The sequence below is a fragment of the Triticum urartu genome, chromosome 3 (genome assembly GCF_003073215.2).
Source record: "Triticum urartu cultivar G1812 chromosome 3, Tu2.1, whole genome shotgun sequence".
Taxonomy (NCBI): domain Eukaryota; kingdom Viridiplantae; phylum Streptophyta; class Magnoliopsida; order Poales; family Poaceae; genus Triticum; species Triticum urartu.
In genome coordinates this window covers 357,194,292-357,217,083 of record NC_053024.1, presented here as the reverse complement: position 1 = coordinate 357,217,083, position 22,792 = coordinate 357,194,292, and positions in this window count along the sequence as shown.

The following is a 22,792-nucleotide window of genomic DNA, read 5'->3' as shown; positions in this document are numbered from 1 at the left end:
ACCGTTTTAACTTTGACAAGTTCAGGGTCCATGGGATTGACTTGTCAAACGTTCGATGGGTCATACCAGGTTTACCTGGACGGAGTGGCTTACTTAAAGAGGCAGGATAACCCGGGGTTTTAGGTGAATACACCTGGCTTCCAAGCCTGGCTTGATAGCCTATTACAAGGGTTCAAGCTCACTGTTCTTTGAGAAGCAAGGAGCCCCCCAGGTAATATGTGAGCTATGCTCAGTGGTTACCTATGTTTGAACTGTGCTTAATGCAACAGATTCTTTTTGGTTCCACATAATTTCCTTTTGGCTTAAAGCCTATCAAGAGGTGTAGCTATGGTGTGAAAACAACCGAGCCCCCTAGTGATATCCCTGTTTGGTTTTAAACCGATCAAGAGGTGTCGCTATGGTTCAGATATGACCAAGCCCCTAGTGATTTTCTTTATATCCGTGCGGCCGTAGAGACCGGTTTAACAAAACTCCGATTTGTCAGTAGAAGCTCTTTGTAGGCTCACACATGATGTAAAAAAAACAGAGACCCCGCTTTATTCGAGGCTCCAGTTTATTATATAATATATACATTGTCATAAATATGTACATAAGAAGAGCCTGTGGCTCAAGTATAGTAAGGCCGAAGAAGAGCTATATTCCACGGCCGCTTGGTCTCCTCCTCCGATTTACGTGAGTCTTTGTGCTCTCGAACATCAATGAGGTAGTATGACCCGTTGTGCAGATTCTTGCTGACCACAAAAGGTCCTTCCCAAGGTGGGGATAACTTGTGCATATCAGTCTGATCCTGGATGAGCCGAAGCACCAGATCACCCTCTTGAAAAGTTCTTGGCTTAACCCGGCGGCTGTGATAACGTCGGAGATCTTGTTGATAAATCACCGAACGTGCTGCTACGAGATCACGCTCCTCATCTAACAGGTCCAGTGAGTCCTGACGTGCCTTCTCATTATCAGCTTCAACATAAGCTGCCACACGGGGCGAGTCGTGACGGATGTCACTAGGAAGAACCGCCTTTGCTCCATAAACCATGAAGAAAGGCGTGTAACCCATAGATCTGTTAGGTGTGGTGTTGATGCTCCATAGCACATAAGGTAACTCCTCCACCCAACAACCCGGTGTCCTCTTTAAAGGAACCATAAGCCAGGGTTTAATACCTCTCAAAATTTCTTGATTTGCCCTCTCCGCTTGACCATTATATTGGGGGTGGGCCACTGATGCTACATCAAGCCGGATGTGCTCACGTTGGCAAAATTCCTCCATCTCTCCCTTTGACAGATTAGTACCATTATCAGTTATAATACTATGTGGAAAGCCAAACCGGAATATCACCTTTTTGATGAACTGAATCGCCATGGCCGCATCACACTTACTGACTGGCTCTGCTTCCACCCACTTGGTGAACTTGTCAACTGCTACTAACAGGTGGGTCTTTTTGTCCTTGGATCTCTTAAAGGGTCCAACCATATCGAGCCCTCAAGTCGCAAACGGCCAAGTTATTGGAATCATCCTCAACTCCTGAGCCAGAACATGAGCGCGGCGTGCAAATTTTTGACAACCATCACATCTCTTGACTAAATCCTCAGCATCAACATGAGCTGCTAACCAATAGAAACCGTGACGAAAAGCTTTAGCCACCAAAGACTTTGAACTGGCGTGGTGACCAAAATCCCCTTCATGGATTTCTCGCAAAATCTCACAACCCTCTTGAGGAGAGACACAACGCTGAATTGCCCCTGTGATGTTGTAACGATGTAACTCCCCGTTGATTATGGTCATTGAATTGGAACGCCGGATTATCTGCCGGGCCGAGGTTTCATCCTCCGGTAACTCGCCCCGGTTCATGTAAGCCAGGTATGGGATTGTCCAATCCGATATGACATGCAAAGCTGCCACCAATTGAGCCTCCGGGTCAGGAATAGCCAACTCCTCCTCTGTTGGTACCTTGACCGACGGATTATGCAGTACGTCAAGGAAGACATTTGGTGGGACCGGTTTACGCTGAGAGCCAAGGCGGCTTAAAGCGTCCGCCGCTTCATTCTTTCGTTAGTCTATATGGTCAACTTGATAACCCTTGAAATGACCAACCACTATGTCCACCTCTCGTCGATATGCAGCCATGAGTGGGTCTTTAGAATCCCAAGTGCCAGATACATGTTGAGCCACCAGATCCGAGTCACCGAAGCACGTAACCCGGCTTAAGTTCATCTCCTTAGCCATCCGAAGACCATGGAGTAAGGCCTCGTACTCAGCTGCATTGTTAGTACAAGGGAACATTAAACGGAGGACATAACAAAACTTGTCACCTCGTGGGGAAGTTAATATGACTCCAGCCCCTGAGCCCTCCAACTGTCTGGATCCATCAAAGTGAATAGTCCAATACGTGTTATCTGGCTTTTCCTCTGTTGCCTGCAACTCTGTCCAATCATTGATGAAGTCCACGAGTGCTTGGGATTTAATCGTTGTGCGAGGTGTGTATTTGAGCCCATGAGGTCCAAGCTCAATAGCCCACTTGGCAATCCGGCCAGTTGCTTCTTTGTTTTGAATGATATCTCCTAGAGGGGCTGAACTAACCAATGTGATAGGATGACCCTGAAAATAATATTTGAGCTTCCGGCTTGCCATAAACACCCCATATACCAGCTTCTGCCAATGTGGATACCTCTGCTTTGATTCAATAAGCACCTCACTGATATAGTAAACCGGCCGTTGAACCAAATATTCCTTTCCAGCCTCCTTGCGCTCACAACAATAGCCACACTAACAACCCTGGCATTGGCAGCCACATACAATAGTAAAGGCTCTTTATCGATCGGAGCTGCAAGCACAGGCGGTTCAGCTAACTGCTTCTTCAGATCCTCAAACGCTTTATCAGCCGCATCGCTCCAGACAAAGTCATCCATTTTCTTTAACATCTGATATAAAGGGATAGCTTTCTCCCCGAGACGAGTGATAAACCGGCTCAAAGCCGCAACCCGGCCGGCTAAACATTGAATGTCATTGATACACGCCGGTTTAGCCAAAGATGTGATTGCTGAAATTTTTTCCGGATTAGCCTCAATGCCCCTGTTTGACACCAGAAAGCCCAAGAGTTTGCCTGCTAGGACACCAAAGACACATTTGTCCGGATTGAGCATCATCTTGTAAACCCGAAGGTTGTCAAACGTTTCTCTCAGGTCATCTATCAATGTTTCCTCCTTCCTGGACTTAATCACAATATCATCCACATATGCATGAACATTGCGCCCAATCTGCTTATGAAGACAATTCTGAACACAACGTTGATAAGTTTCCTGGGCACTCTTGAGCCCAAAGGGGATGGAGACATAGCAAAAGGCTCCAAAGGGAGTTATAAAAGCTGTCTTCTCCTGGTCCTTAACTGCCATTTTGATCTGATGATAACCAGAATAAGCGTCCAAAAAACACAAGCGGTCACAACCCGCCGTTGCGTCAATAATCTGATCAATACGAGGGAGGGCAAAGGAATCTGCTGGGCAAGCCTTGTTCAAGTCTGTGTAGTCCACACACATACGCCAAGTGCCGTTTTTCTTGAGAACCAGCACCGGATTAGCCAACCACTCCGGGTGAAAGACCTCCACGATAAACCCTGCGGCCAACAACCGAGCTACCTCTTCACCAATAGCCTTGCGCCTTTCTTCATTGAAGTAGCGGAGAAACTGTCTGACCGGTTTAAACTTAGGATCAATGTTAAGTGTGTGCTCAGCAAGTTCCCTCGGTACACCTGGCATGTCAGAAGGCTTCCATGCAAAGATGTCCCGGTTCTCATGGATGAACTCGATGAGCGCGCTTTCCTATTTGGGATCCAGGTTAGCGCTAATGCTGAACTGCTTGGATGAATCGCCAGGAACAAAATCAACCATCTTAGTATCTGTGGCCGATTTGAACTTCAACGCCGGATCGTGTTTCGTAGTTGGCTTTTTCAAAGAAGTCATACTCGCCGGATCAACCTTGTCTTTGTAAAACTTCAGTTCTTCCGTGGCACAAACCGACTCAGCATAAGCCGCATCACTTTCCTCACATTCCAACACGATCTTCCTGCTCCCATGTACTGTGATGGTCCCCTTATGGCCTGGCATCTTAAGCTGCAGATAAACATAACACGGCCTCTCCATGAACTTGGCGTAAGCCGGTCGCCCAAACAGAGCATGATACGGACTTTTGATTTTCACCACCTCAAAAGTCAATGTTTCTGACCTTGAATCATGATCATCTCCAAAAGCCACCTCTAGGGCTATCTTGCCCACTGGATATGCAGACTTACAGGGCACCACACCATGAAAAACGGTGTTTGACGGTTTAAGATTCTTATCTGTCAACCCCATACGACGGAAGGTATCATAATATAGAATGTTGATACTGCTTCCCCCATCCATGAGCACCTTGGTGAACTTATACCCTCCTACCTGAGGTGCCACCACTAAAGCTAGATGACCCGGATTGTCAACCCGGGGTGGGTGATCCTCTCTACTCCATAAAATGGGTTGCTCACACCAGCGCAAATACTGAGGCACAACCGGTTCAACAAAGTTCACGGCCTTCTTATGAAGCTTCTGATCACGCTTGCACAAGCTAGTGGTGAAGACATGATACTGCCCACTATTTAACTACTTCGGATTGCTCTGGTAACCCGACTGCTGCTGCTGCTGGCTCCCCTGATGGTTATAACCTCCCTGGTTGCCCTGGTTCCCCTGATGGTCATGGCCGGTTTGATTGCCTTGAAATCCTGAACCGGAGCTACCACCTCCATAACCCGACCCGTGAAAACCACCTCCTGAACTGCCGGGTGGGCCATTGTCATACTGAAACATATTGGAATTCTTGAATTCTCGCATGATATAACAATCCTTCCAAAGATGCGACGCTGGCTTCTCCTTTGATCCATGCTTTGGACAAGGTTGATTTAATAGGCGCTCCAGATTGGGGCCCGAACCTCCGCCCCTCTGGGGTTGTTTGCCCTTACGACGCTGACCGTTCTCCTGAGCATTGGTGTTAGCAACAAAGTCCAAACTATTGTCGGCCTTGCGCTTACGATTATTCCCATGACCTGCCGGGTTATGCTGCTGTCCCTTGTTGCCATTTTTCTTTCCTTTCCCCGGTTTGTCCTCCTCTGAATCAGGGTCTTTGGTATTATCTGAATCGGCATATTTAACCAAAGCGGCCATAAGCGTTGACATATCATTGAAGTGACGTTTGAGCCTTCCTAACTTCTGTTTGAGCGGCAGGAACCGACAATTGCCCTCCAATGTTAACGCTGCGGTATCTGCATTGGTGTGATCCGATGAATGCAGAATAGCTAAGACCCGCTTCACCCAATGGGTTGTAGACTCCCCATCCTCTTGAACACAAGCTGCCAGATCCACAATTGACATAGGCTGCTTGCAAGTATCCTTAAAATTCTGGATAAACCAGTGCTTTAATTCAGCCCATGATCCGACAGAGTTAGCTGGCAAGCTCTTTAACCAAGTACGAGCTGTCCCCTCCAACATCATGGTGAAGTATTTAGCACACACCGCTTCATCCACATCTAACACCTCCATTGCCATCTCGTAGCTTTCAACCCATGCCTCTGGTTGCAAATCAGCGGTGTAATTGGGTACTTTACGAGGTCCCTTGAAATCCTTGGGCAGTTGTACATTACGCAAAGCGGGGGTGAGACACGACACCCCTAAGGAACTGAAGACCACACCTGGCTCCACTGAAGCGGTAGGGTTAACCGGAGTAGATTGACGAACTCCATGTAGAGCTGCTAACTCAGCCTCTCGACATGCACGACCATGATCCACCACACCCTGCGCATTGGCACCTCCACCGGCCGGGTTGTGCCCTCGCGACGAGTTACGGCGACGTGCACTGCTTGACATAGCCGGTTCATCCTCAACGTGCCTGCTGTAGATCCGGCTCGGGCGGGGGGTGGAATGACTCCTCTCACGACTATGCGAATAAGCCCGCTGCTGGTTTAAAGCTGTTTGAAGGAGCTCTCTGGCCCGTCATGCCTCAATCGCAACCGGTGACTCGTCGTCGGTTGGGAGGGCTGCTAATCATGAAGCGGCGGCCACAATGTTATCCAACGGGTTGGAGTAATGCCCCGGAGGCGTCGGAACATACTGCGGCACAATGTTGTTTTGGTGAGGCAGGTCCATCGTGCGTGGCTGAACCGGCGTTCCTGTTCCCGGCGCCTCCGTCCGGTTTAACACTGGCTGGTTACTAGTTCCTGCTCCTGGCGTATTCAAGAGATTTCTTGGCTCATAACCCGGCGGGAGATGTGACTGATATCTTCTTCTCATAACTTCCTCTGAGGCATTCTGATCCAGCCTAAGCCGGTAGGCCCGAGCTTCCAACTCGGCCCGTTCCGTAGCCATCCTAGCGTTCTCTGCTGCTAGGTCCGCTTTAGCCTGAGTTATCTGATCTTTCACCTTCACAATCTCCGCATTGTGCTAGTCCTGGGCTGCTGCGTCCACCTCCACGGCCATCAATGTTGCGAAAGCGTCGAACAAATCAGACAGAACTTGAGCCGGAGGCGGCGCAGAGCCCCCTGCCCCCGCCGGCGTTGCTGTCGCTGAGCCGTAGAGCATTGTCGCGGTGGTTGATGAGTGGTTTGCTGATTGTGTACCGGCCATGAATATAGCAACCCGTTTTGGCAGATCGAGGGGGTCCGGAATACTGCTGCCATCGGACCCTCCGCTAATCTGGCCGTCCTGCAACTGATACAGCGATTCGGTCTCTCCAGTTGAAGACTCGTCATCGGAGCAGACAACGGTTTCTCCATCAGATGCCGATCCATCCTCGTATTCCGCTCCATGGATGACACCTATGAAAACATGCCTTGATGCGGGCTGAACCGGGGAATGGCTTGCACGCTGAGCCGTCTCGATGATGTCGGTGCAGGTGTCCGGCTCAGGGCTTGGTTCGCCGATCTTGCCGATGAAGACGCGAATCCCACCAAAGGGGACCCGGTACCCGTATTCGATTGAACCGGCTTCGGGACCCCATCTTGCGTCGTCGATGTAGAGCTTGCCGCGACGACTCTTCGTGATCCCGCCCACAGCGTATCCCTTGAGTCCATCAAAGCTGCCCTTCAAGAACTCAAAACCATCGTGCGATAGCCCCATGGTGGGCGCCAACTGTCGTGGGTTTGTCACGGCAGATGTCCTCGTGAAAGGACTTAGTCGTGGAGCCATCTCTATGGGTTAGCTTAAAGGGGTTAAACCGGACAAGGGGACACGAGAGGTTTTATACTAGTTCAGCCCCTTCGATGAAGGTAAAGCCTACGTCTAGTTGTGATTGGTATTGCTAGGGTTTCGATGACCAGGGAGCGAATCCGCTTTGCCTGGCTCTCGAGTTGTTGTTCGTTGTCCCTAACCGCTGTTGGGTCATCCCTTTATATACATAGGTTGACGCCCGCCGGTCTACAGAGTCCCGAGCCAGATAATAGATGTGTCCGGCTCGGTTTCTATTCCTCTAACTTACAATACAAGTTACATGACAGAGTCGGTTTACATCTACAGGCTTTAACCTGCCTTTGGGCCTTGGGCTTTTGTAAAGCGCCTTCATCTTCATATCTTCATGGGCTTCTATCTTCATGGAGCTAACCCGGCCACTCCTAGCCGGTTTACCTCCAGTAATCATATCCCCAATAGTAATGGTGTGTCTGAACATCGTAACCGTACTTTATTGGATATGGTGCGATCTATGATGTCTCTTTCCGATTTACCACTATCATTTTGGGGTTATGCATTAGAGACAACTGCATTCACGTTAAGTAGGGCATCGTCTAAATCCGTTGAGATGACACCGTATGAACTGTGGTTTGGCAAGCAACCTAAGTTGTCGTTTCTTAAAGTTTGGGGTTGCGATGCTTATGTGAAAAAGCTTTAGCCTGATAAGCTCAAGCCCGAATTGCAGAAGTGTGTCTTCATAGGATATCCAAAAGAAACGGTTGGGTACAACTTCTATCACAGATCCGAAGGCAAGATCTTTGTTGCTAAGAATGTATCCTTTCTAGAGAAGGAGTTTCTCTCGAAAGAAGTGAGTGGGAGGAAAGTAGAACTTGATGAGGTAATTGTACCTTCTCTCGAATTGAGAAGTAGCTGATCACAGAAAACCATTCTCGTGATGCCTACACCAACTAGAGACAAAGCTAATGATGATGATCATAAAACTTCACATCAAGTTGTTACTGAACCTCGTAGGACAACTAGAGCACGTTCCGCACCAGAGTAGTACGGTAATCCTGTTCTGGAAGTCATGTTACTAGACCATGACGAACCTACGAACTATGAGGAAGTGATGATGAGCCCAGATCTCGATAGATGGCTTGAGGCCATGAAATCTGAGATAGGATCCATGTATGAGAACAAAGTGTCGACTTTGGTTGACTTGCCTGATGATTGGCGAGCCATAGAGAATAAATGGATCTTCAAGAAGAAGACTGACGCTGATGGTAATGTTACTGTCTACAAAGCTCGACTTGTCGCAAAAGGTTTTCAACAAGTTCAAGGAGTTGACTATGATGATACTTTCTCACTCGTAGCGATGCTTAAGTCTGTCCGAATCATGTTAGTAATTGCCGCATTTTATGAAATCTGGCAAATGGATGTCAAAACTGCATTCCTTAGTGGATTTCTTAAAGAAGAGTTGTATATGATGCAACCAAAAGGTTTTGTCGATCCTAAAGGTGCTAACAAAGTGTGCAAACTTTAGTGATCATTCTATGGACTGGTGCAAGCATCTCGGAGTTGGAATATATGCTTTGATAAGGTGATCAAAGCATATGGTTTTATACAGACTTATGATGAAACATGTATTTACAACAAAGTGAGTGGGAGCTCTGTAGCATTTCTGATATTATATGTGGATGACATATTATTGATTAGAAATGATATAGAATTTCTGGATAGCATAAAATGATACTAGAATAAGAATTTTTCAATGAAAGACCTCGGTGAAGTTGCTTTTGTATTGGTTATCAAGATCTATAGGGATAGACCGAGACGCTTAATAGGACTTTCACAAAGCACATCCCTTGACAAGATTTTGAAGAAGTTCAAAATAGATTAGTCAAAGAAAGAGTTCTTGCCTGTGTTGCAAGGTGTGAAGTTGAGTAAGACTCAAAACTCGACTACAACAAAAGATAGAGAGAGAATGAAAATCATTCCCTATGCCTCAGCCATAGGTTCTATAAAGTACGCCATGCTGTGCACCTGACCTATTGTGTACCTTGCCATGAGTTTGGAAAGGGGTTACAATAGTGATCCAGGAGTAGATCACTGGACAGCGGTCAAAATTATCCTTAGAGGACTAAGGAAATATTTGTCGGTTATGGAGGTGATAAAGAGTTCGTCGTAAAGAGTTATGTCGATGCAAGCTTTTACACTGACCCATATGACTCCGAGTCTCAATCTAGATACATATTGTAAGTGGGAGAAATTATCTAGAGTAGCTCCATGAAGAGCATTGTAGACATAGAAATTTGCAAAATACATACAGATCTGAATGTGGCAGACCCGTTGACTAAACCTCTCTCACAAGCAAATCATGATCACACCTTAGTACTCTTTGGGCGTTAATCACATGGTGATGTGAACTAGATTATTGACTCTAGTAAACCCTTTGGGTGTTGGTCACATGGCGACGTGAACAATTGGTGTTAAATCACATGGCGATGTGAACTAGATTATTGACTCTAGTGCAAGTGCGAGACTGAAGGAAATATGCCCTAGAGGCAATAATAAATTTGTTATTTATATTTCCTAATATCATGATAAATGTTTATTATACATGCTAGAATTGTATTAACCAGAAACTTAGTACATGTGTGAATACATAGACAAACAGAGTGTCCCTAGTATGCCTCTAATTGACTAGCTCATTAATCAAAGATGGTTAAGTTTCCTGACCATAGACATGCGTTGTCATCAGGATCACATCATTAGAGAATGATGTGATGGACAAGACCCATCCGTTAGCTAAGCATAATGATCGTTTAGTTTTATTGCTATTGCTTTCTTCATGACTTATACATGTTCCTCTGACTATGAGATTATGCAACTCCCGAATACCGGAAGAACACCTTGTGTGCTATCAACCGTCACAACATAACTGGGTGATTATAAAGATGCTCTACAGGTGTCTCTGATGGTGTTTGTTGAGTTGGCATAGATCGAGATTAGGATTTGTCACTCCGAGTATCGAAGAGGTATCTCTGGGCCCTCTCGGTAATGCACATCACTATAAGCCTTGCAAGCAATATGACTAATGAGTTAGTTATGGGATGATGCATTATGGAACGAGTAAAGAGACTTGCCAGTAACGAGATTGAACTAGGTATGATGATACCGATGATCGAATCTCGAGCAAGTAACATACCGATGACAAAGGGAACAACGTATGTGTTGGGGAACGTAGTAATTTCAAAAAATTTCCTACGCACACGCAAGATCATGGTGATGCACAGCAACGAGAGGGGAGAGTATCGTCTACGTACCCTCGTAGACCGTAAGAGGAAGCGTTATGAGAACGCGGTTGATGTAGTGTACGTCTTCACGATCCAACCGATCCAAGTAACGAACGCACGGCACCTCCGAGTTCAGCACACGTTCAGCTCGATGACGTCCCACGAACTCCGATCCAGCAGAGCTTCATGTGAGAGTTCCGTCAGCACGACGGCGTGATGACGGTGATGATGTTTCTACCGACGCAGGGCTTCGCCTAAGCACCACTACGATATGATCGAGGTGGATTATGGTGGAGGGGGGCACCGCACACGGCTTGGAACAATCAACTTGTGTGTCTTTGGGTGCCCCCTGCCCCCGTATATAAAGGATCAAGGGGGAAGGCTAGCTAGCCTTGGTGTGCCCCAAGGAGAGGAGGAATCCTCTTCCTACTAGGAAGAGGATTCATCCTTTCCTAGTCCAACTAGGAAGAGGGAAGGGGGAAGGAAAGAGAGGGAGAGGGAGAGGGAGAGGGAAAGAGGGGCTGCGCCCCCTCCCCTAGTCCAATTCAGACTCCCCATGGGAGGGGGAACGCCACCTCCTGGGCTGCAGCCCTCTCTCTCCCCTTAGGTCCACTAAGGCCCAATACTTCCCTCGGGGGTTCCAATAACCCTTCCGGTGCTCCGGTTTTCTCTGAAATCATCCGGAACACTTACGGCGTCCGAATATAGCCGTCCAATATATCAATGTTTAAGTCTCGACCATTTCGAGAGTCCTCGTCATGTCCGTGATCACATCCGGGACTCTGAACTACCTTCGGTACATCAAAACACATAAACTCATAATATCGATTGTCACCGAACTTTAAGCGTGCGGACCCTACGGGTTCAAGAACTATGTAGACATGACCGAGACTCGTCTCCGGTCAATAACGAATAGCGGAACCTGGATGCTCATATTGGTTCCTACATATTCTATGAAGATCTTTATCGGTCAAACCGCATAACAACATACATTGTTCCCTTTGTCATCGCTATGTTACTTGCCCGAGATTCGATCGTCGGTATCTCAATACCTAGTTCAATCTCGTTACCAGCAAGTCTCTTTACTCGTATCTGTAATGCATCATCCCACAACTAACTCATTAGTTGCATTGCTTGCAAGGCTTATAGTGATGTGCATTACCGAGAGGGCCTAGAGATACCTCTCCGATAATCGGAGTGACGAATCCTAATCTCGATCTATGCCAACTCAACAAGTACCATCAGAGACACCTGTAGAGCACCTTTATTATCACCCAGTTACGTTGTGATGTTTGGTAGCACACAAAGTGTTCCTCCGGTAATCGGGAGTTGCATAATCTCATAGTCATAGGAACATGTATAAGTCATGAAGAAAGCAATAGCACTAAACTAAAACGATCAAGTGCTAAGCTAACGGAATGGGTCAAGTCAATCACATCATTCTCCTAATGATGTGATCCCGTTTATCAAATGACAACCCACGTCTATGGTTAGGAAACATAACCATCTTTGATCAACGAGCTAGTCAAGTAGAGGCATACTAGTGACACTCTGTTTGTCTATGTATTCACACATGTATTATGTTTCCGGTTAATACAATTCTAGCATGAATAATAAACATTTATCATGAAATAAGGAAATAAATAATAACTTTATTATTGCCTTTAGGGCATATTTCCTTCAGTCTCCCACTTGCACTAGAGTCAATAATCTAGATTACACAGCAATGATTCTAACACCCATGGAGCCTTGGTGTTGATCATGTTTTGCTCGTGAGAGAGGCTTAGTCAACAGGTCTGCAACATTCAGATCCGTATGTATCTTGGAAATCTCTATGTCTCCCACCTGGACTTGAACATGGATGGAATTGAAGCGTCTCTTGATGTGTTTGGTTCTCTTGTGAAATCTGGATTCCTTTGCTAAGGCAATTGCACCAGTATTGTCGCAAAAGATTTTCATTGGACCCGATGCACTAGGTATGACACCTAGATCGGATATGAACTCCTTCATCCAGACTCCTTCATTTGCTGCTTCTGAAGCAGCTATGTACTCTGCTTCACACGTAGATCCCGCCACAACGCTTTGTTTAGAACTGCTCCAACTGACAGCTCCACCGTTCAATATAAACACGTATCCGATTTGCGATTTAGAATCGTCCGGATCAGTGTCAAAGCTTGCATCGACGTAACCATTTACGATTAGCTCTTTGTCACCTACATAAACGAGAAACATATCCTTAGTCCTTTTTAGGTATTTCAAGATGTTCTTGACCGCTGTCCAGTGATCCACTCCTGGATTACTTTGGTACCTCCCTGCTAAACTAATAGCAAGGCACACATCAGGTCTGGTACACAGCATTGCATACATGATAGAGCCTATGGCTGAAGCATAGGGAACAATTTTCATTTTCTCTCTATCTTCTGCAGTGGTCGGGCATTGAGTCTTACTCAACTTCACACCTTGTAACACAGGCAAGAAGCCTTTCTTAGCTTGATCCAATTTTGAACTTCTTCAAAACTTAATCAAGGTATGTGCTTTGTGAAAGTCCAATTAAGCATCTTGATCTATCTCTATATATCTTGATGCCCAATATATAAGCAGCTTCACCGATGTCTTTCATTGAAAAACTCTTATTCAAGTATCCTTTTATGCTATCCAGAAATTCTATATCATTTCCAATCAACAATATGTCATCCACATATAATATTAGAAATTCTACAGAGCTCCCACTCACTTTCTTGTAAATACAGGATTATCCAAAAGTCTGTATAAAACCATATGCTTTGATCACACTATCAAAATGTTTATTCCAACTCCGAGAGGCTTGCCCAGTCCATAAATGGATCGCTTGAGCTTTGCACACTTCGTTAGCACCTTTTGGATCGATAAAACCTTCAGGTTGCATCATATACAACTCTTCTTCCAGAAATCCATTCAAGAATGAAGTCTTCACATCCATTTGCCAAATTTCATAATCATAAAATGCGGCAATTGCTAACATGATTAGGATGAACTTAAGCATCGCTATGGGTCAGAAGGTCCCATCATAGTCAACTCCTTGAACTTGTCGAAAACCTTTTGCAACAAGTTGAGCTTTGTAGACAGTAACGTTACCGTCAGTGTCAGTCTTCTTCTTGAAGATCCATTTATTCTAGATGGCTTGCCGATCATCGGGCAAGTCAACCAAAGTCCACACTTTGTTCTCATACATGGATCCCATCTCAGATTTCATGGCCTCAAGCCATTTTGCGGAATCTGGGCTCATCATCGCTTCTTCATAGTTCGTAGGTTCGTCATGGTCAAGTAACATGACCTCCAGAACAGGATTACCGTACTACTCTGGTGCGGATCTTACTCTGGTTGACCTACGAGGTTCGGTAGTAACTTGATCTGAAGTTTCATGATCATCATCATTGGCTTCCTCACTAATTGGTGTATGTGTCACAGGAACCGGTTTCTGTGATGGACTACTTTCCAATAAGGGACTAGGTACAGTTACCTCATCAAGTTCTACTTTCCTCCCACTCACTTCTTTCGAGAGAAACTCCCTCTCTAGAAAGGATCCATTCTTAGCAACAAATGTCTTGCCTTCGGATCTGTGATAGAAGGTGTACCCAATAGTCTCCTTTGGGTATCCTATGAAAAACACATTTCTCCGATTTGGGTTCGAGCTTATCCGGTTGAAGCTTTTTCACATAAGCATCACAGCCCCAAACTTTGAGAAACGACAACTTTGGTTTCTTGCCAAACCATAGTTCATAAGGCGTCGTCTCAACGGATTTAGATGGTGCCCTATTTAACGTGAATGCAGCTGTCTCTAAAGCATAACCCCAAAACGATAGCGGTAAATCAGTAAGAGACATCATAGATCGCACCATATCTAGTAAAGTACGATTACGAGTTCGGACACACCATTACACTGTGGTGTTCCTGGTGGCGTGAGTTGCGAAACTATTCCGCATTGTTTCAAATGAAAACCAAACTCGTAACTCAAATATTCACCTCCACGATCAGATGTTAGAAACTTGATTTTCTTGTTACGATGATTTTCCACTTCACTCTGAAATTCTTTGAACTTTTCAAATGTTTCAGACTTATGTTTCATCAAGTAGATATACCCATATCTGCTCAAATCATCTGTGAAGGTGAGAAAATAATGATACCCGCCACGAGCCTCAACATTCATCGGACCACATACATTAGTATGTATGATTTCCAACAAATCTGTTGCTCGCTCCATAGTTCCGGAGATCGGCGTTTTAGTCATCTTGCCCATGAGGCATGGTTCGCAAGTACCAAGTGATTCATAATCAAGTGATTCCAAAAGTCCAACAGAATGGAGTTTCTTCATGCGCTTTACACCAATATGACCTAAACGACAGTGCCACAAATAAGTTGCACTATCATTATCAACTCTGCATCTTTTGGCTTCATTATTATGAATATGTGTATCACTACCATCGAGATTCATTAAAAATAGACCACTCTTCAAGGGTGCATGACCATAAAATATATTACTCATATAAATAGAACAACCATTATTCTCTGATTTAAATGAATAACCATCTCACATCAAACAAGATCCAGATATAATGTTCATGCTCAACGCTGGCACCAAATAACAATTATTCAGGTCTAAAATTAATGCCGAAGGTAGATGTAGAGGTAGCGTGCCGACGGTGATCACATCGACTTTGGAACCATTTCCCGCGCGCATTGTCACCTTGTCCTTAGCCAATCTTGCTTAATCCATAGTCCCTGTTTCGAGTTGCAAATATTAGCAACAGAACCAGTATCAAATACCCAGGTGCTACTGTGAGCTTTAGTAAGGTACACACCAATAACATGTATATCACATATACCTTTGTTCACCTTGCCATCCTTCTTATCCACCAAATACTTGGGGCAGTTCTGCTTCCAGTGACCAGTCCCTTTGCAGTAGAAGCACTCAGTCTCAAGCTTAGGTCCAGACTTTGGTTTCTTCTCTTGAGAAGCAACTTGTTTGCCGTTCTTCTTGAAGTTCCCTTTCTTCTTCCCTTTACCCTTTTCTTGAAACTGGTGGTCTTGTTGACCATCAACACTTGATACTCCTTCTTGATTTCTACCTCTGCAGCCTTTAGCATTGCGAAGAGCTCGGGAGTTGTCTTATCCATCCCTTGCATATTATAGTTCATCACAAAGCTTTTGTAGCTTGGTGGCAATGATTGAAGAACTTTGTCAATGACACTATCATCAGGAAGATTAACTCCCAGTTGAGTCAAGTGGTTATGGTACCTAGACATTCTGAGTATATGTTCACTAACATAACTATTCTCCTCCATCTTGTAGCTGTAGAACTTATTGGAGACTTCATATCTCTCAATCCGGGCATTTGCTTGAAATATTGACTTCAACTACTAGAACATCTCATATGCTCCATGACGTTAAAAATGTCGTTGAAGTCCCGGTTCTAAGCCGTAAAGCATGGCACACTGAACTATCGAGTAGTCATCAGCTTTGCTCTGCCACATGCTCATAACATCTGGCGTTGCTCCTGTAGCGGGTTTGGCACCTAGCAGTGCTTCCAGGACGTAATTCTTCTGTGCAGCAATGAGGATAATCCTCAAGTTACGGACCCAGTCCGTGTAATTGCTACCATCATCTTTCAACTTTGCTTTCTCAAGGAACGCATTAAAATTCAACGGAACAACAGCACGGGCCATCTATCTACAATAACATAGACAAGCAATATACTATCAGGTACTAAGTTCATGATAAATTAAAGTTCAATTAATAATATTTAAGAACTCCCACTTAGATAGACATCCCTCTAATCATCTAAGTGATCACGTGATCCAAATCAACTAAACTATGGCGGATCATCACGTGAAATGGAGTAGCTTTCAATGGTGAATATCACTATGTTGATCATATCTACTATATGATTCATGCTCGACCTTTCGGTCTCAGTGTCCCGAGGCCATATCTGCATATGCTAGGCTCGTCAAGTTTAACCCGAGTATTTCTTCGTGTGCAAAACTGGCTTGCACCCGTTGTATGTGAACATAGAGCTTATCACACCCGATCATCACGTGGTGTCTCGGCACGACGAACTTTGGCAACGGTGCATACTTAGGGAGAACACTTGTACCTTGAAATTTAGTGAGAGATCATCTTATAATGCTACCGTCAATCAAGCAGAATAAGATGCATAAATGATAAACATCACATGCAATCAATATAAGTGATATCATATGGCCATCATCATCTTGTGCCTATGATCTCCATCTCCAAAGCACCGTCATGATCACCATCATCACCATCTTGACACCTTGATCTCCATCGAAGCATCGTTGTCGTCACGCCAACTATTGCCTCCACGACTATCGCTACCGCTTAGTGACAAAGTAAAGCAATTACATGGCGATTGAATTTCATACAATAAAGCGACAACCATATGGCTCCTGCCAGTTGCCGATAACTGTGTTACAAAACATGATCATCTCATACAATAAAATTTAGCATCATGTCTTGACCATATCACATCACAACATGCCCTACAAAAACAAGTTAGACGTCCTCTACTTTGTTGTTGCAAGTTTTACGTGGCTGCTATGGGCTCAGCAAGAACCGTTCTTACCTACGCATCAAAAACCACAACGTGGTATAGTGATTGCTTTTTGATCTTCAGAAAGAACCCTGTTCATTGAATCCAATTCAACTAAAGCTGGAGAAACAAACACCCACTAGCCACCTGTGTCCGAAGCACGTCGGTAGAACCAGTCTCGCGTAAGCGTACGCGTAATGTCGGTCTGGGCCGCTTCATCCAACAATCCCGTTGAATCACGAATCAACTAGTGACGGCAAGCAATATGTATATACCCACGCCCACAACTCCTTTGTGTTCTACTCGTGCATATAACATCTACGCATAAACCTGGCTCTGATACCACTGTTGGGGAACATAGTAATTTCAAAAAAAATCCTACGCACACGCAAGATCATGGTGATGAACAACAACGAGAGGGGAGAGTATCGTCTACGTACCCTCGTAGACCGTAAGCGGAAGCGTTATGATAACGCAATTGATGTAGTCGTACGTCTTCACGATCCAACCGATCCAAGTACCGAATGCACGACACCTCCGAGTTCAGCACACGTTCAGCTCGATGACGTTCCACGAACTCCGATCCAGCAGAGATTCACGGGAGTGTTCTGTCAGCACGATGGCGTGATGACGGTGATGATGTTGCTACCAACGCAGGGCTTCGCCTAAGCACCGCTATGATATGATCGAGGTGGATTATGGTGGAGGGGGGCACCGCACACGGCTTGGAACAATCAACTTGTGTGTCTTTGGGTGCCCCCCGCCCCGTATATAAAGGAGCAAGGGGGGAGGCCGGCCAGCCTTGGCATGCCCCAAGGAGAGGATTCATCCTTTCCTAGTCCAACTAGGAAGACGGAAGGGGGAAGGAAAGAGAGGGAGAGGGAGAGGGAAAGAGGGGCTGCGCCCCCCTCCTGTAGTCCAATTCGGACTCCCCATGGGAGGGGCACGCCACCTCCTGGGCTGCAGCCCTCTCTCTCCCCTCAGACCCACTAAGGCCCAATACTTCCCCGGGGGGTTCCGGTAACCCTTCCGGCGCTCCGGTTTTCTCCGAAATCATCCAGAACACTTCGGTGTCTGAATATAGCCATCCAATATATCAATATTTATGTCTCGACCATTTCGAGACTCCTCGTCATGTCCGTGATCACATCCGGGACTTCGAACTACCTTTGGTACATCAAAACACATAAACTCATAATACCGATCGTCAACGAACTTTAAGCGTGCGGACCCTATGGGTTTGAGAACTATGTAGACATGACCGCGATTGGTTATTGACCGGAGATGTGTCTCGGTCATGTCTACATAGTTCTCGAACCCGTAGGGTCCGCACGCTTAACGTTCGATGACGATTTGTATTAGGAGTTATGTGATTTGATGGCCGAAGTTTTTTTGGAGTCCCGGATGAGAACACGAACATGATGAGGAGTCTCGAAATGGTCGAGAGGTAAATATCGATATATTGGAAGGTTATATTTGGACACCAGAATGGTTCCAAAGTGTTTCGGGTATTTTCCGGAGTACCGGGAGGTTACCGGAACCCCCAGGGAAGTAGTGGGCCTTAATGGGCTTGAGGGGAAAGGAGAGAAGGACCTCAAGGGGTGGTCACGCCCCCCCATGGCTAGTCCGAATTGGGCTAGGAGGGGGCGGCGCCCCCCTCTTTCCTTCTCCCCTCTTCTTCCTTCCCTCCTTCTCCTAGTTGGAATAGGAAGGGGGGATCCTGCTTGGACCGGGAGTCCAAGTAGGACTCCCCCCTTTGGCGCGCCCCACCTTGGGCCGGCCTCCTCTTCCCCCCTCCTTATATACGTGGGAGGGGGGCACCCCAAAGGCACACCAAGTCTTCTCTTATCCATGTGCGGTGCCCCCTCCACAGTTACACACCTCGGTCATATTGTCGTAGTGCTTAAGTGAAGCCCTACACCGGTAACTTCATCATCACCGTCAACACGCCACCCTGCTGATGAAACTCTCCCTCATCCTCAACTGCATCAAGAGGTCGAGGGACGTCATCGTGCTGAATGTGTGCTGAACACGGAGGTGCCATACATTCGGTGCTAGGATCGGTTGGATCGTGAAGATGTTCGACTACATCAACCGCGTTACTAAACACTTCCGTTTGCGGTCTACGAGGGTACATGGACACACTCTCACCGTCTCGTTGCTATAAATCTCCTAGATAGATCTTGCGTGATCGTAGGTTTTTTTTTGAAATACTGCGTTCCCCAACAGATATGCCCTAGAGGCAATAATAAAGTTGTTATTTTATATTTCCTTATATCATGATAAATGTTTATTATTCATGCTAGAATTGTATTAACTGGAAGCTTGATACATGTGTGGATACATAGACAAAATACGGTGTCCCTAGTGAGCCTCTACTAGACTAGCTCGTTAATCAAAGATGGTTAAGTTTCCTAGCCATAGACATGTGTTGCCATTTGATGAACGGGATCACATCATTAGGAGAATGATGTGATGGACAAGACCCATCCATTAGCTTAGCATATTGATCGTTCAGTTTTATTGCTATTGCTTTCTTCATTTCATATACATATTCCTTTGACTGTGAGATTATGCAAATCCTCGATACCAGAGGAATACCTTGTGTGCTATCAAACGTCACAACGTAACTGGGTGATTATAAAGATGCTCTACAGGTATCTCCGAAGGTGTTTGTTGGGTTAGCATAGATCGAGATTAGGATTTGTCACTCCGAGTATCGGAGAGGTATCTCTGGGCCCTCTCAGTAATACACATCATGATAAGCCTTGCAAGCAATGTGACTAATGAGTTAGTTACGGGATGATGTATTACAGAACGAGTAAAGAGACTTCCCAGTAACGAGATTGAACTAGGTATGAAGATACCGACGATCGAATCTCGGACAAGTAACATACCGATGACAAAGGGAATAACATATGTTGTCATTACGGTACGACCGATAAAGATCTTCGTAGAATATGTGGGAACCAATATGAGCATCCAGGTTCCGTTGTTGGTTATTGACCGGAGAGGTGTCTCGGTCATGTCTACATACTTCTTGAACCCGTAGGGTCCGCACGCTTAACGTTCGATGCCGATTTTGTATTATATGAGTTATGTGATTTGTTGACCGAATGTTGTTTGAAGTCCCGGATGAGATCACGGACATGACGAGGAGTCTCGAAATGGTTGAGAGGTAAAGGTTCATATATTGGACGATGGTATTCGGACACCGGAAGTGTTCCAGGGGTACCGGGTGCATATCGGGTCACCGGAAGGGGTTCGGGGCATCCCCCGACAACCACATGGGCCTTAATGGGCCAAGAGGGGGACCGACCAGCCCCTAAAGGGCTGGTGCGCCCCATGTAGGCCGAAATAAGGGGGAAGGAAAGAGGAGAAGGGAGAAAGGAAGGGGAGGGATTCGGCCTCCCCTTCCTTCCCTCCTTCGTCCTCCTTCCTTCCCCCTCCAGATGAATATGGAAGGGGGGAGGCCGAATTTGGAGGCGCCCAAGTAGGATTCCTCCTAATTGGGGCGCCCCCTTGGCTGCCTCTCCTCCCCTTGGCACCCAAGTAGGAGTGGGGGGCACCTCTAGGACACACAACATTGATTCCTAGCCGTGTGTGGCGCCCCCCTCCATAGTTTACACCTTCGGTCATATTGTCATAGTGCTTAGGCTAAGCCCTACGCGGATCACTTGACCATCACCGTTACCACGCCGTCGTGCTGAGGAAAGTCTCCCTCGACACTTTGTTGGATCAAGAGTTCGAGGGTCATCATCGAGCTGAACGTGTGCAGAACTCAGAGGTGCCGTACGTTCAGTGCTTGATCGGTCGGAAGGAGAAGAAGTTCGACTACATCAACCACGTTGTCAAATGCTTCCACTTTTGGTCTACGATGGTAAGTGGACACACTCTCCCCCTCTCGTTGCTATGCATCTCCTAGATAGATCTTGCGTGAATGTAGGAATTTTTTTGAAATTGCATGCTACATTTCCCAACAAAAGTGAGTTCTTTTCTGACCAACTGGCTCAGAGATGGTCTTGATGAAGGTAGCCCACGGAGGATAGATATCAACTATATAGTAGTCCATGTTGTACAGAGGACAATTGCCAGTATATATGCAAGGACTTTGTCCTTCAATCAACCTAGCAAACAATGGAGAACATTGAAGCACATGAACGCCGTCGTGAAACCTAGGCATGCCAAAGAAAGAGTGCCAAATTCAGATGTCATGTGATGCAACCACTTCAAGAATAATGGCATTGTTCTTAACATGACCCTAATATTGCCCTTCTAGAGCTTTTGGGAAATTTTTCATCTCCAATGCATGCAATCAAGAGATCCGAGCATCCCTGGCCATCCTCTTGCTTCCGTGAGTGTTTGCTAAGTAAATAGGCAATTTTTTGATTAAATTAATCCAAGAATAAAGCAGGAACATGATGTAAATAGTACTAAGCACATACGGATATTCGATCATATTATCGCGTACTAGACAGAGAGTAGAAACATCTGCGCAAATCACTAGTACAGATAAAGCAGTAATAAACATGAGCGGGATAAGCGAGTTATACCCTCTGATCGGCCATGCAGATGCCGCAACAGTGGTGGCAGCAGTAACGACGTCCTCGGTGGCCTTCATCTCGGCTTCGAGCTTCTCAGCGGCGGCCCTGTCGGCTTCGGTGGATATGGTGACGACGAAGATGACGCAGATATAGGCCAGGTAGTGGAGGAACGGCAGCGAGCAATCGCGTAGGAGACGCTCCCCAAAAACCTAATTGCCCCTCCCCTAGAGAGGTGGGATTTTGGAGGCTTGCTCTCCCGTCAACCGTGTACGTGGTGGATGGGATGGGATCACTGGTGGTAGCAACAACGAAAGAAAACGACAATGTCGCGATCTTATATGCTTCTCTTCTCAAGCACGCGGGAATTAGCCGAGTCAGTCTCACACTTATATGCTTATTTTTTCCGGTGGGTTGCGGCGGAGGAGGAGCGCGCGCGAGGCAGAGCGCGCCGGCAGCGGCGGAGGAGCGCGAGGGAACCACTTCTCTTCTCAAGCTCCAATAGCATGTGGAAGAGAATTCCTTATAAGGAGGTCCAACTCCTCTCCAACTAGCGGTATGTGACTAAAATTCCCACCACACCCATTGCCATATAACCCACATGGGCCCTTAGAGATTTTCTAAAATTATTAGATGGGCCCTAGGCCCACCCTAATGTTTCAACAGTGCCATGAGTCTTTCAGTGTCTGACACAATTGGTTCTCTCAAGTATTGATGTCCAAACACCTCAACCACCCTAGTAGAAAATCTGACCATGGCATCTCCGCAAGTGCTCTTAGACATCCGGAGCTACTTGTCCCACGTATCTACGACTCGTGCACTTATGATAACCAGAGAGTCTAATTCTTCCTACGACATCCTTCTTCAAGATGAACTAGTAATTGTAGGACCGCACGCCATTGTAGAGGCGATCGAAAATATTTTTTCGCATTCGAAAGCGCCGGCGAAAATTTTCCATGAATAAATAATCTAGGGACAAAGTAGTCATCCATCAGTGCCAAGTGCCCCCGTTCCCTGTTCCAATTTAGTACTCGATGACCCTTGATCAATACCTTGAAACTAACAACATGCTCTTCCGCACGCTCCGCGCCTGCAAAGACTGCTTGCATCATCACCATTTCACCTGCATAATCCTCCTCGTTAGATGATTCAACGTAGTGCTCATACATATTGTAACACCCACAATGCGGCTA